Below are 11993 nucleotides of genomic sequence, written 5' to 3'. Positions count from 1 at the left end.
TCTGTGGAAGGGCGGTTCCCCCTGGCCACTTTCCCCACTTCTGCAGGGGAGCGGCACACCGCTGGCCGGCTCTCTCGGGGGCTGCACAGGTGTCCCTTCAGATAGATGTTCCCCTTAGATGTTCCTGGTGCATGTTGTCTCTCTCCTCCTTTATAGTCCTCTTCCACCAATCCCAACTCTGCTACCCACACACCGAGCACGCTGCTCTCCTCCAATCAGGAGCAGGTCCTACAGTTTATTGGTTGAACTGGAGGCAGCTGTGTAGAAGCTGTTTTCTCCCTCTCCCAGCGCCATATTGTGGGAGAGCAGATGCATAGAATAAGTCTTAATTCCAGTAACTTAGTCTAGTCCGAGTTGCTCCCAGTTGCTCCCTACTTTCTCTCTCTCTCTCTCACTGTCCACTCTGCCTGTCAAAAAATAAAAAAAAAGAAAACCAACTTTATACTTTGTAGAGATTTCCACTGTTTGCACCCACACAGTCACAAAAAGTATAAAGTACTGTTTGAAGACTATTTTTACCATTAATCTCATAGTATACCTCATTAAGGACAGAGGTCCAAAATGGGGAGTAAGTGCACAGTGACTCCTGTTGTTGATTTAACCATTGACACTCTTATTTTTGATGTCAGTGACCACCCAAGGCTCTTGTCATGAGCTGCCAAGGCTATGGAAGCCTCTTGAGTTCACAAACTCTGTTTGTATTTAGACTGCGCCATATGCAAAGTGGCAGTTCTCTCCTCCCTTCAGAGAAAAATACATCCTTCTTTAATGCTCTCTTCTTTCCACTGTGGGTCTCCTCACAGAAATTCTTCATGTAGATTATTTTTTGCCATAGTGTCTTGGCTTTCCATGCTTGGCTTTTCAGCCAGATCTGAATGCCTTAAGGGCTGATTCTGAGGTCAGAGTGCTATTTAGGGCATTTGTCATTCTATGAGTCTGCTGTGTGGCCTGTTTCCCATGTTGGGTCATTCTCTCGTTTTTAATTCTACCTATTGTTATTACCAGATACTTGGTCTTATTTATGTGATTCCTTTGACACTTAATTCTATCTATACCATCAGTTACACACTTAATATGTAAGATTACACACTTTGCATTGTAAATGTAAGATGGCATTGGTACCTGCCAACTTAATGGAATTTGGAGTCCTATGGCAAATTTTTAGCTTTACCCTCAAGTGTAAGTCTGTGAGAATGTATGCCGAACTGTACATCTCCTCCCTCTGTTATTCCCACTTATATTTTTTACAGGGATACATTTTCAACTGGATTTAAACACCTAAGAATACTTCTGTGTTAAGTAACGAGTTTGACCAATAGCATTAAGTAGAAAAAGAAAATACTAAAAAGAATAAAATAGTAAGTTGTTCCTTGACAGTCAGGACAAGGACTGATCAAGTCATTGCTTCTCATAGTGTCAGTTTCACTTCAACAGGTTTCCTTTTAGGTGCTCAGTTAGTTGTCACAGATAAGGGAGAACATATGATTCCTCCATTTTGCTGCAAATGACCGGATTTCATTTTTTAACTGCTGTTTAGTATTCCATAGAGTACATAGCTGTGGGGAGCAACTCGGACTAGACTAAGTTACTGGAATTAAGACTTATTCTATGCATCTGCTCTCCCACAATATGGCGCTGAGAAGGGAGTAACAACTTCTACGCAGCTGCCTCTCGCCAATTTGATTGACTGAGCTGCAGGAGCTGATCTTGCTCCTGATTGGAGGAGAGCAGCGTACTCGGCGTGTGGGTAGCAGAGTTGCGATTGGTGGAAGAGGACTATAAAGGAGGAGAGAGACAACATGCACCAGGAACATCTAAGAGGAACACCTGTGCAGCCCCCGAGAGAGCTGGCAGGTGGTATGCCGCTCCCCCGTGGAAGTGGGGAAAGTGGCCAGGGGGAACCGCCCTTCCACGGAGGTGGAAGGGACGGCAGCCAACCCGGGAAGAACCAGCAGCAAACCCGGGGAGGGCCGAGCAGACAAAAGAACAGCGCAGGGTCCTGTGTCGTTCCTCCACGAAGAGGGGGAGTGACATAATGGTGCCGTGACTCGGATAGGAAGTCTAGGCAGGGTTTAGTGTCGTTCCTCCATGAAGAGGGGGAGCGACACATAGCCCATAATTTCTTTATCCAGTCTTCTGTCGATGGGCATTTAGATTGATTCCAGATCTTAGCTATTGTGAATTGAGCTGCAATAAACATTGAGGTGCAGACAGCTCTTTTATTTGCTGATTTCACTTTCCTTGGGTAAATTCCCAAGAGTGGGATAACTGGATCATATGGTAGGTCTATATTCAGATTTCTGAGGTATCTCCAAACTGTCTTCCATAGTAGCTTTACCAGTTTACATTCCCACCAACAGTGGACTAGGGTACCTTTTCCTCCACATCTTCACCAGCATCTGTTGTTAGTTGATTTCCGTATGTAAGCCGTTCTAACCGGGTGAGGTAAAACCCTCATTGTGGTTTTGATTTGCATTTCCCTGATGGCTAGTGATCCTGAACATTTTTCATGTGTCTGTTGGCTATTTGGATTTCCTCTTTTGAAAAATGTCTGCTTAAGTCCTTGGCCCATCTTAAGTGGGTTGTTTGTTTTGTTGGTATAGCAATTACTTTCTCCAAGTCTCTGTGTCTGGCTACTGAGAACAAAAGACAGAGCAACAAAAAAGCAAGCAAACAAGCAAAACTACCATCGGTTTGAAGAGACAGAGCAGGCATCTGAAGCAGACACACCCATGGCAGGGATGTTGGGAACACCAGACTCGGGATTTCCAACAGTGATGATCAATACGCTGAGGCTCTAATGGAACCCTGAGCTACTGGTGAAGTAAGACAGCCGGCAAGCACGGATAGGGCATGTGTGGGACTTCCAAGAAAGAATCAAATGTTTCTTTGCAACAGAAATGTTGGGCTCATTGGTGGACTGGACACGGATGAGGAAAGGATCTATAAACTTGAGGACTTCTCCACAGAATGCTCTTAAGCTGCAGAGCAAATAAATGGAACAGAATATCCAGGAATGGTGTGATAGCTACAAGGTATTTAAAAATGTGTATTTGAGAACACTAATGGGAAAGGAAGAGGAAGGAAGAGAAGAAATACTCGAAGCAACAATGATGAGAATCTCTCCAATTAATGTGGGACATCAGATCATAGTTCTGGGAATCTCAAAAAAATCAAGTAGGATGAATGCCAGAAACACTACACCTACACCTGACACAATCAAACTACAGAAGGTGAATGAGAAAGGAAAATCCTGAAAGAAGCCAGAGGAGCACAGGCAAATATTGCCTCTTAGGTCTTCTCAGAAACCGTGTGGGAAGAGAATGGTGCAAAATAAGCATGGAGAGAAAAGAACCCACTAACCTAGAATTCTATACCCTGCAAAACTGTCCCTCAGAAGGGAGGGAGAAGTAAAGACTTTCTCAGACAAACACACATTGAGGGATTTTTCTAGTAGACCTGCCTTGCAAGAAATGTCAAAAGCTGAAAATATATTCGGCAGCACTTATCATCAGGGGAATGTGGAGGAGTCATCCCACCCCAGTTAGAATGTCTCTTATCAAACACACACACACACACACACACACACACACACACGCACACTCACCCTCCATACTCGTGAGGATGCAGAGAGGGGGAATGTTGGTGGGAATGCAAATGGAACAGTCTTTATGGAAAACAGCATGGAGATGCCTCAAAAACCCAGAAATAGATCTACCACATGACCCAGAAGTCCCACTGCTGGATATATGCCCAAATGAATTGGTATCAGTCTGTCAAATAGACATCTGCACTCACATGTTCATTGTAGTGCTGTTCACAACAGCCAACATGTCTATCAGTGGATGAATGGAAAAGGCAAATGTGGGATATACACACAACGGGAAGTTATTCAGTCACAGGAAACAGTGAAATTCTGTCATTTACAGGAATGCGGATAGAACTGGAGGACATCGTGTAAAGTGAAATTGGTTAGGCACAGAAGGACACAGCCCACATGTTCTGATCCACATGTGGAAATGAAAGTTGATCTCAAAGGAAAAGAGAATGAAGTTGTGGTTCCCAGAGGAACCACGTGATGTGTGTGTGTGTGTGTGTGTGTGTGTATGTAGGAGGGTAGTGTGGACAGAGGATGGTTAAAGGACTCAGGGGTGCAGTTGTATGGGAGGAATAACCTCTCACATTGAACAGCACAGTAGAATAACCATAGTTGACAGCCATTAACTGACTATTTCAAAATAAGGAGTAGAGAGGGTTTTTAATGTTCCCAACACAAAGAAATGATAAATGTCTAAGGTGATAGATATGCTAATCACCCTGATCCATTTTTTTTTCAAAGATTTACTTATTTATTTGAAATTCAGAGTTACACACAGAGAGAAGAAGTGGCAGAGAGAGAGAGAGAGAGAGAGAGAGAGAGAGAGGTATTCCATCTGCTGGTTCACTCCCCAGATGGCCACAGCGGCTGGAACTGTACCAATCTGAAGCCAAGAGCCAGGAGATTCTTCTGGGTCTCCCACGAGGGTACATGGGTCCAAGGACTTGGGCCATCTTCCATTGCTTTCCCAGGCCACAGCAGAGAGTGGATCAGAAGTGGAACAGCTGGGACTCGAACCAGCGCCCATATGGGTGCCGGCACTGCAGGCGGTGGCTTTACCTGCTAAGCCACATCACTGGCCCCTAATTACCCTGATCTGATCATTGCATCTTGTATACATGGATTGAAATGTCACACTGTACCCCATAAATATGTATGTATCAATTAAGAATATTTTAAAAATCATGGGGCAGGCATTTGGGACAACATTGAAGACACTGCCTGGGGTGTCTGTGTTCCTAATATCAGAGTGCCTGGGTTGGAGTCGCAGCTCTGCTCTTGATTCCAGCTTCCTGTGAATGCTGGGAGGTGGTAAGTGACGGCTCAAGTTGCGGGTCCCTGTCATTCATGTGGGAGAACCGGATGGGGTTCCCAGCTCTCTGTTCCATTTTTCTCAACCAAATACACATGTGAGAGGCTTAGAAGGGATGGATGCCTGCAGGGTACAGGAGTCCAACACGTTTGTGGTCGCACAGCTCACGTGCAAGCTGGGACCTGGTAAGTGACAGATGCGAGGGGCCAAGGGCGCCCACCACATGTCCCGCCTCCAGCCAGGTGTTCCATGTTCATGACCTTGGTTGGCCCATCTGCTGTTTTTGTTGGGCAGCGATAACCATCCCTGGTTCTCACCTGGGAAAAACGATGGTTGACCCTGTGGCTGGGACTATCCCACATCCTGGCATTGGTAAGGACAGTGGTCTGGGTCTGTAGGCGTTGTGCAGGCCATGGTGATGGCTGCTCCATTTAAGCCTGGGACCTGCCACAAGGGGGCAGGGTGCTCTTGGAGGAACCGTGGTCCCCCCATCTAGTCGGGCTCAATCCCAAGCTTTGTTCAAGGCTGGAAGCAGGAGGACCCAGGGTGGAGTTGTGGTGTGTGCACTATGGGTGGGGTGAGGGAAGGGTCCTTATTCGCATGATGAGCACCAGGCTCCAACACTGCCCAGCCTGGCCCTTGACGGCTGGACACCCAGCGAGGTCGTGGCTGGGACGACACTGGTGAATCTGTGCTGAGCAAGGGTGGAACAGGCAGGAGCTGACATCCGGGGCTTTTCACACATGCAACCTGTTGGGGGTTGGGGTGTCAAGGAGCGGGGAGACACACCCAGGAGTGGGATCCGTGCCACTGCAAACTTAAGGCCACGCCCAGGCTTCTGCAAGCAGAAAATGTGAATGATCTTGCAAGAATAACCTCTTGTGTTTAGGAAAAAATTACTAATTCTTTTTTAATGGCCTATTTTTTATTTATTTTGAAAGAGTTACAGAGAAAGCGGGGCAGGGGAACAGGAAGCCAGAGGGAGCTTGCATCCACTGGTTCACTCCCCAGATGGTGTGCTGTCTCCCTCCGCCCGGCGATGGCGACATCAGATGGACTTAAAAATCAGCCTTGGCAGGCACAGACCCAGCGGTTGGGTGAGCCCTACATGGTAGCTCTGCAGAAGTGGCAGTGTTCCTTTTATAGGGAGGAAAGTTCCAGGCCGCGGGTGGACATGCGCCAGAGGGCAGGGGCTTGGGGGGCTGCAAGGTGCAGGCTGTGAGGTGCAGCTCCCCACAATAGCAAAGGTGGGCCACGTCGCATGCTTTGGGCCGTCTCTGACCGAGGGGTGCTGGGGTGGGAATTCTAGCAGGAACGCCCAGGTCTTGAGAACAGGGCCCTGGCTGTGTCTTTTGTTGCCAGTGAAACCCGCGTGTTGGGTAGGAGGCGCACCCGGTGGACAGAGGCTGGAGTGGGCACCGCGCCCCGGCTCCCCACTCGCCCTGGGCCTGCGGGTTGCAGGGCAGAGCGCGGGGGGTGCCCGCTCGTGCAGTCCGTTTCTGGGCGCTCTGAGAACCTCTGGGGGTGTTTTCTAGCAAGGACAAGGCTGCTGCTCTTGGGGACGCCAACGCATTCCTCCGCCGGCCGCTATCTGAAAACCGTCTAGACTTCAGATCTGAACGGCCCGAGAGAATGCGCAGGAAATATTTCTTTCCTTGGGGGTGGGGCTGACCCCCCTCCTGCTGCTGCCTCCGGGAGTGGGATTCGTCAGCGCCGGGGTGGGGGTGATGTCCTATCACAACGAGACTCAGGAGGCCTTGGCTCTTGCCGTGAGTTCTTGCAGTCAACTTTTCCATTTGGGTGCAGAGGGAGCTGGAAGGGCCTTTCATCTTGCCTCTTGCTATCTGTGACGGGGTTAGGGTGATGGCTCCCATGTGCTTGCAGAGCGTTTTGGTGGGAGGAAGGGGGGGGGGACAAAAAAACAACAAAAAACCCAAAAAACAAACAACCCAAAAAACCTCCTTTCACGCCGAAGCTCATCTTTCTAGCAACCAAAGTACATTCATTTTTAATTTTTTTTGCAGTTTATTAAAACATGGTGCCTCTTAGGTGTTATATTAAAATCGTTTTCTGTAGGGGACACGTTGAAAGCAGAAAGATTGCCTTGGGATGTTTTTCCTGCTTTGATTCTGCTGTTGGCTAAGGGAGAGGGGGGAGGGGTGAACCCTGGGTTTGCTGCCCTAGGCGGGGGTGGCGGGGGTGGCGGGGGTGCAGCTGGCTTTGCTCTGCGGCCAGAGTGGGCCAGGTTCTCCTCAGCGCACAACCGGGGTTTGGGGCAAGCTGGCCCGTGGAAAGGAAGTTAGACGCAACCCTGCCTTAGGCCAGCCCACAGTCAGAGAGCAATTGGCGGCTGCTCCTTTTGGGGGTCTTCCGTGGGCTCCCCAGCCTTCAGCGGCCTCCCTCCCCCTGCTTCCCGGTGAGGCTCAGCTTACACCAGTGGACGCTTCAAGGTCCTAGACTAAGCCCTGCCCCAACCCGAACATCGAGCGCACCTGCTCCCAGGCGGCCCATCCCACCGCAGACCCCTGCGCTGCTAAGGCGCTCTTCTCCAAGCAGGCGTGAAGTCTGCTTCGGGCTTTGGTCCCTGCCCTGATGCCTGCCCTGATGCCCGCTTTAGTCGGATCACTCTCCTGTGTGAGACCCCAGGACCGCAACTCTGAGCTCAAACTCTGGCAGGCGACTTGAGTGGGTGGAGGCAGCTGAGGGTCCGGCTCCTGACCCACGACAGCCCCGGAGACTGCAAGGCTCGGGAGACACCATATCGGTGCCAGTTCTAGTCCCGGCTGCTCCACTTCCGATCCAGCTCTCTGGGAAAGCAGTAGAAGATGGCCCAAGTGCTTGGGCCCCTGCGCCCACGTGGGAAACCCAGATGAAGCTCCTGGCTCCTGACTTTGGCCTAGTCCAGCCCTGGTCATTATGGACATTTGGGGAGTGAACCAGCAGATGGAAGACCTCTCTCTGTCTCCCCTTCTCTCTCTCTCTCTGTAACTCTTTCAAATAAGTAATCTTTTAGAAATTATTTCTTTTTTTTCTTTTTTCTTTTGACAGGCAGAGTGGACAGTGAGAGAGAGAGAGAGAGAGACAGAGAGAAAGGTCTTCCTTTTTCCGTTGGTTCACCCCCCCCTCCACGTGGCCTCTGCGGCCGGTGCACCAGTGCACCGTGTTGATCCGAAGCCAGGAGCCAGGTGCTTCTCCTGGTCTCCCATGCGGGTGCAGGGCCCAAGCACTTGGGCCATCCTCCACTGCACTCCCTGGCCACAGCAGAGAGCTGGCCTGGAAGAGGGGCAACCGGGACAGAATCCAGCGTCCCAACCGGGACTAGAACCCGGTGTGCTGGCACTGCAGGCGGAGGATTAGCCTATTGAGCTGCAGCATTGGCCAAAATTATTTCTTCATATTGATAGGTAGAGAGAGAAGGCTCTCTTATACCAATGGCTCACTTTGCAGATGCAAACCAGGAGCTGTGGACCCAGGCCAGGTCTCCCATGTGGGTGGCGAGAACCCAATGACTTGGGTTCTTGACTGGCGGCTTCTTCTTCTTGTTAAGATATATTTATTTATTTGAAAGGCAGAGTTATACACATACAGAGAGAAAGATCTTCTATCCACTGGTCCATTCCCCAAATGGCTGTAACAGCTTGCCAAGCCAAAGCCAGGAGCCCAGAACTCCATCCAGGTCTCCCACATGGGTGCAGGGGGCCAAGCACTTGGGCCATCTTCCACTGCTTTCCCAGGTGCATTATCAGGGAGCTGGTTGGGAAGTGGAGCAGCCGGGACTCGAACCAGTGCTCCAACGTGGGGCATCACAGGTGGGCGTAACCTGCTATGTCACAGCACCTGCTCTCTGCCTGGCTTCTTAATCATGAGACCAAATGCTCACCTTTTTTTTGTTGTTGTTGTTAAGTTTTAAAAATGTAATACTGTTTATTTAACTTCAAAAACATTTGAGCATTCTAAACATACAAAGAAATAACAGAACATTGCAAAGTCTTTTAAGTACAGAAGGTTCTTGAACTTCCATCGATGGCAGTGGCTCTTCACTTTGCTGACACTGAAGAGTTCTACAGTTTGTTAAAAAAAAAAAAAAAAAAAAAAACAGTTGAAAAACTACTGCACTTAACTAAAAAAAAAAAAAAAAACAAAAACAAAAAAACAAAACCCAACCCTTCTCATGCCAGCTGACCCCCCTTTTTTTCCCACAGCTACGAATGGCAGCAGAATGCTATGTCACTATATACAAAAACAAGACAACCTGAAGCGAAATGGATGCCCACTGCAGTGTCAACGGGTCCAGCCTCGCAGTGCACGCCCTGAGCTTCAGCCCCTGCACAGGCACCTGCCCCACAGCCTCAGTGCCATGCAAGGAGCATCGGGAGTTTGTCTCAGTTGTTTTGCTCTTTTTACAAACTATAGATATGTACAGCCGGTAACTCAGGAGCTCTAGCCCACAACCAGAGAGTCAACACCACCTTACAAAGTAAATGAAAATGCCGGAAACATCTTGAAATGCCTTGTCACACCAACAGCAAAGTGCACAGAGTGAGGAGAACACGCGAGTGCCTTTTCCTTTTAAAAAGGTTTGGAAATATGTACAACTTTGATACAGTTTCAGGGTGCTCCAGACACCCATGGCCACGTCATGTAAACCACTGACAATTTCTAGAGCACTTTGAGAAACTACACTATGATCAGATCCAATTCTCGTTAATTAAACCTAATGAGGGCAAGACACGTCTCCAGTGAGAGGCGTGCCAGTCCCGGCGCTCCCCCACTCTAAGGTATTCACAAGGAGACAGAACAACAGTTTTTTATTCATCTTCCTCCTCCTCCTCCTCCTCCTCTTCCTCCTCGTCCTCTTCGTCTTCCTCTTCCACCTTTTTCCGGGCAACTTTCGCAGGACCCTTTGCACCATCGAACTTTCCTTTAGATTTATAGTCGGCGACATCCTTTTCGTACTTCTCCCTTGAGCTTTGCCGCCTTGGTGATGTACGGCTGCTTTTCACTGTCACTCAGGTTATTCCACATCTCCCCCAGCTTTTTGGCCACATCGCCAATAGAGATTCCAGGGTTTGTGGATTTGATCTTGGGGCGGAATTCTGAACAGAAGAGGAAGAATCCAGACGGTGGTCTTTTAGGGGCATTGGGGTCCTTTTTCTTCTTGCCGCCCTTAGCTGGTCCATAATCCTTCATTTCCGAATCATAACATACTTTATCCACCTTTGCCATTTCATCAAATTTAGAGTTTCCTTTCCAGACATTGTCTTCCACCTCTTGGAGCACTTCTTGGAAAACTCTACGAAGTTGACCGGGACCTCTGGGTTTTTCTTCTTGTGTTCCTCTCTGCAAGTCTGCACAAAGAAGGGGTAAGCAGACATCTTGCCCTTGGGCTTCTTGGGGGTCACCTTTAGCCATCCTGACTTCCATTTTGTCAAAAGCCTCCTGATGAAAGAAAGTGCCCCTGAAATCCGCAGCTGCCACCCCCGGGGGGCGCGCGGGGCTGAGGGCAGCGGCGGGGCCGTGCTTGGTGTGGGGGGGTGGTCGTGGGGCCGGGCCGCCGGCAGCCGGAGCAGTGTTGGCGGCGCCCGCCGCGCCTCCGAGCTCCGCTCGCTAAAATGCTAAAATGCGGCGACGGCCGCGGCAGCGAACAAAGCGGCCCGGGCCCTGCAGCCCAAATGCTCACCTTTAAACTTATTTTTAAATTAGGTTTGCCATGAACTTTTAAAAGTGTCCTTGCAGGGGCCAGCACTGTGGCGCAGTAGGTTAATCCTCCTCCAGTTCTAGTCCTGGCTGCTCCTCTTCTGATCCAGCTCTCTGCTGTGGCCTGGGAAAGCAGTAGAAGATGGCCCAAGTGCTTGGGCCCTGCACCCGCATGGGAGACCCAGAAGCTCCTGGCTTCAGATCAGCACAGCTCTGGCTGTTGTGACCATTTGGGAATTAACCAGCAGATGGAAGACCTCTCCGCCCCCCCCCCCCAACTCTGCCTCTCAAATAAATACATAAATAAATAAATCCTTTGTAAAAAAGAAACAAAAGAAATCTTGTTACCATATCCAGGAATGGTGATATGACAGAGCCCAGATGGAGAAATTGCTAGATTTCCCACTGACTCTGGGGCTGCTCTTTGGTTTTCTTCCACTCCTGCCTCCCATTGTCTTATCAGTCTTCTTCCCTCTGAGAAAAAGCAGTACTGACGCCGCCGTGCATTTTCGCATGGGCTCGAGTTCAAGAAGATGGTGGAAAATCCAGTCATTGACAGTGGCCGCTGGTTTCTAGTCTTGCAATCGGAGGAGGAGCCTGCTTCCGGCTGGCCTGGGATGGCGGTTCGTCTCTGGGATTGACTTTCAATGCCTGCCTCCCTGGGCCCTGGGCGGGCAGCTGGGAGGCCAGGAACTCACCAGGAGGCCTTGCGTCTCCTCCTCCAGACCTGCTGGCCGCGAGCCTACCAGGTCGGCAGAGTCTGTTCTCTTTTTTTTTTTTTGGACAGGCAGAGTGGACAGTGAGAGAGAGAGAGACAGAGAGAAAGGTCTTCCTTTGCTGTTGGTTCACCCTCCAATGGCCGCCGCGGCCAGTGCACCGCACTGATCCGATGGCAGGAGCCAGGTACTTCTCCTGGTCTCCCATGGGGTGCAGGGCCCAAGCACTTGGGCCATCCTCCACTGCACTCCCGGGCCACAGCAGAGAGCTGGCCTGGAAGAGGGGCACCGGGACAGAATCCGGAGCCCCGACCGGGACTAGAACCCGGTGTACCAGCGCCGCAAGGTGGAGGATTAGCCTAGTGAGCCGCGGCGCCGGCCCAGAGTCTGTTCTCTAAGAAAGCAGCGGGGCGCATCCCTTGGGAGGCAGCCGCGGGGGCTGTGTGGAAGCATCCCGGTCACAGGGGCCAGCTCAGGTGTGCTCCTTAGGGGGGGAGCAAAGGCCTTCCAAGCAATGCCGTTTGAACGATGCTGTCGGCCGGAGACCTCGGAGAGTCCCCTGTACGTGTCCTGTCTGAGGTGCAGAAGGGAACCCTGGAGGTGAAGCGAGGGGCTCCCTAGCCTTCCTGATCTAACGGCGCCTGCGCGCCACTCCTCATCCCTTTGCACC

At 50.3% G+C, this 11993-nt stretch overlaps 1 pseudogene; it reads right to left on the bottom strand.

Annotated features, from left to right (window-relative positions):
- Positions 1-9113: 9113 nt before the first annotated feature.
- LOC149127909 (high mobility group protein B3 pseudogene) lies at positions 9114-10349 on the bottom strand (annotated as a pseudogene).
- Positions 10350-11993: the final 1644 nt, after the last annotated feature.

Source organism: Oryctolagus cuniculus, chromosome 2, assembly GCF_051225735.1.
Source record: "Oryctolagus cuniculus isolate XC-2025 breed Fujian yellow rabbit chromosome 2, ASM5122573v1, whole genome shotgun sequence".
Lineage (NCBI taxonomy): Eukaryota > Metazoa > Chordata > Mammalia > Lagomorpha > Leporidae > Oryctolagus > Oryctolagus cuniculus.
Note: the sequence above shows the minus strand (reverse complement) of the source record. Positions and strands in the feature narration are given on the sequence as shown.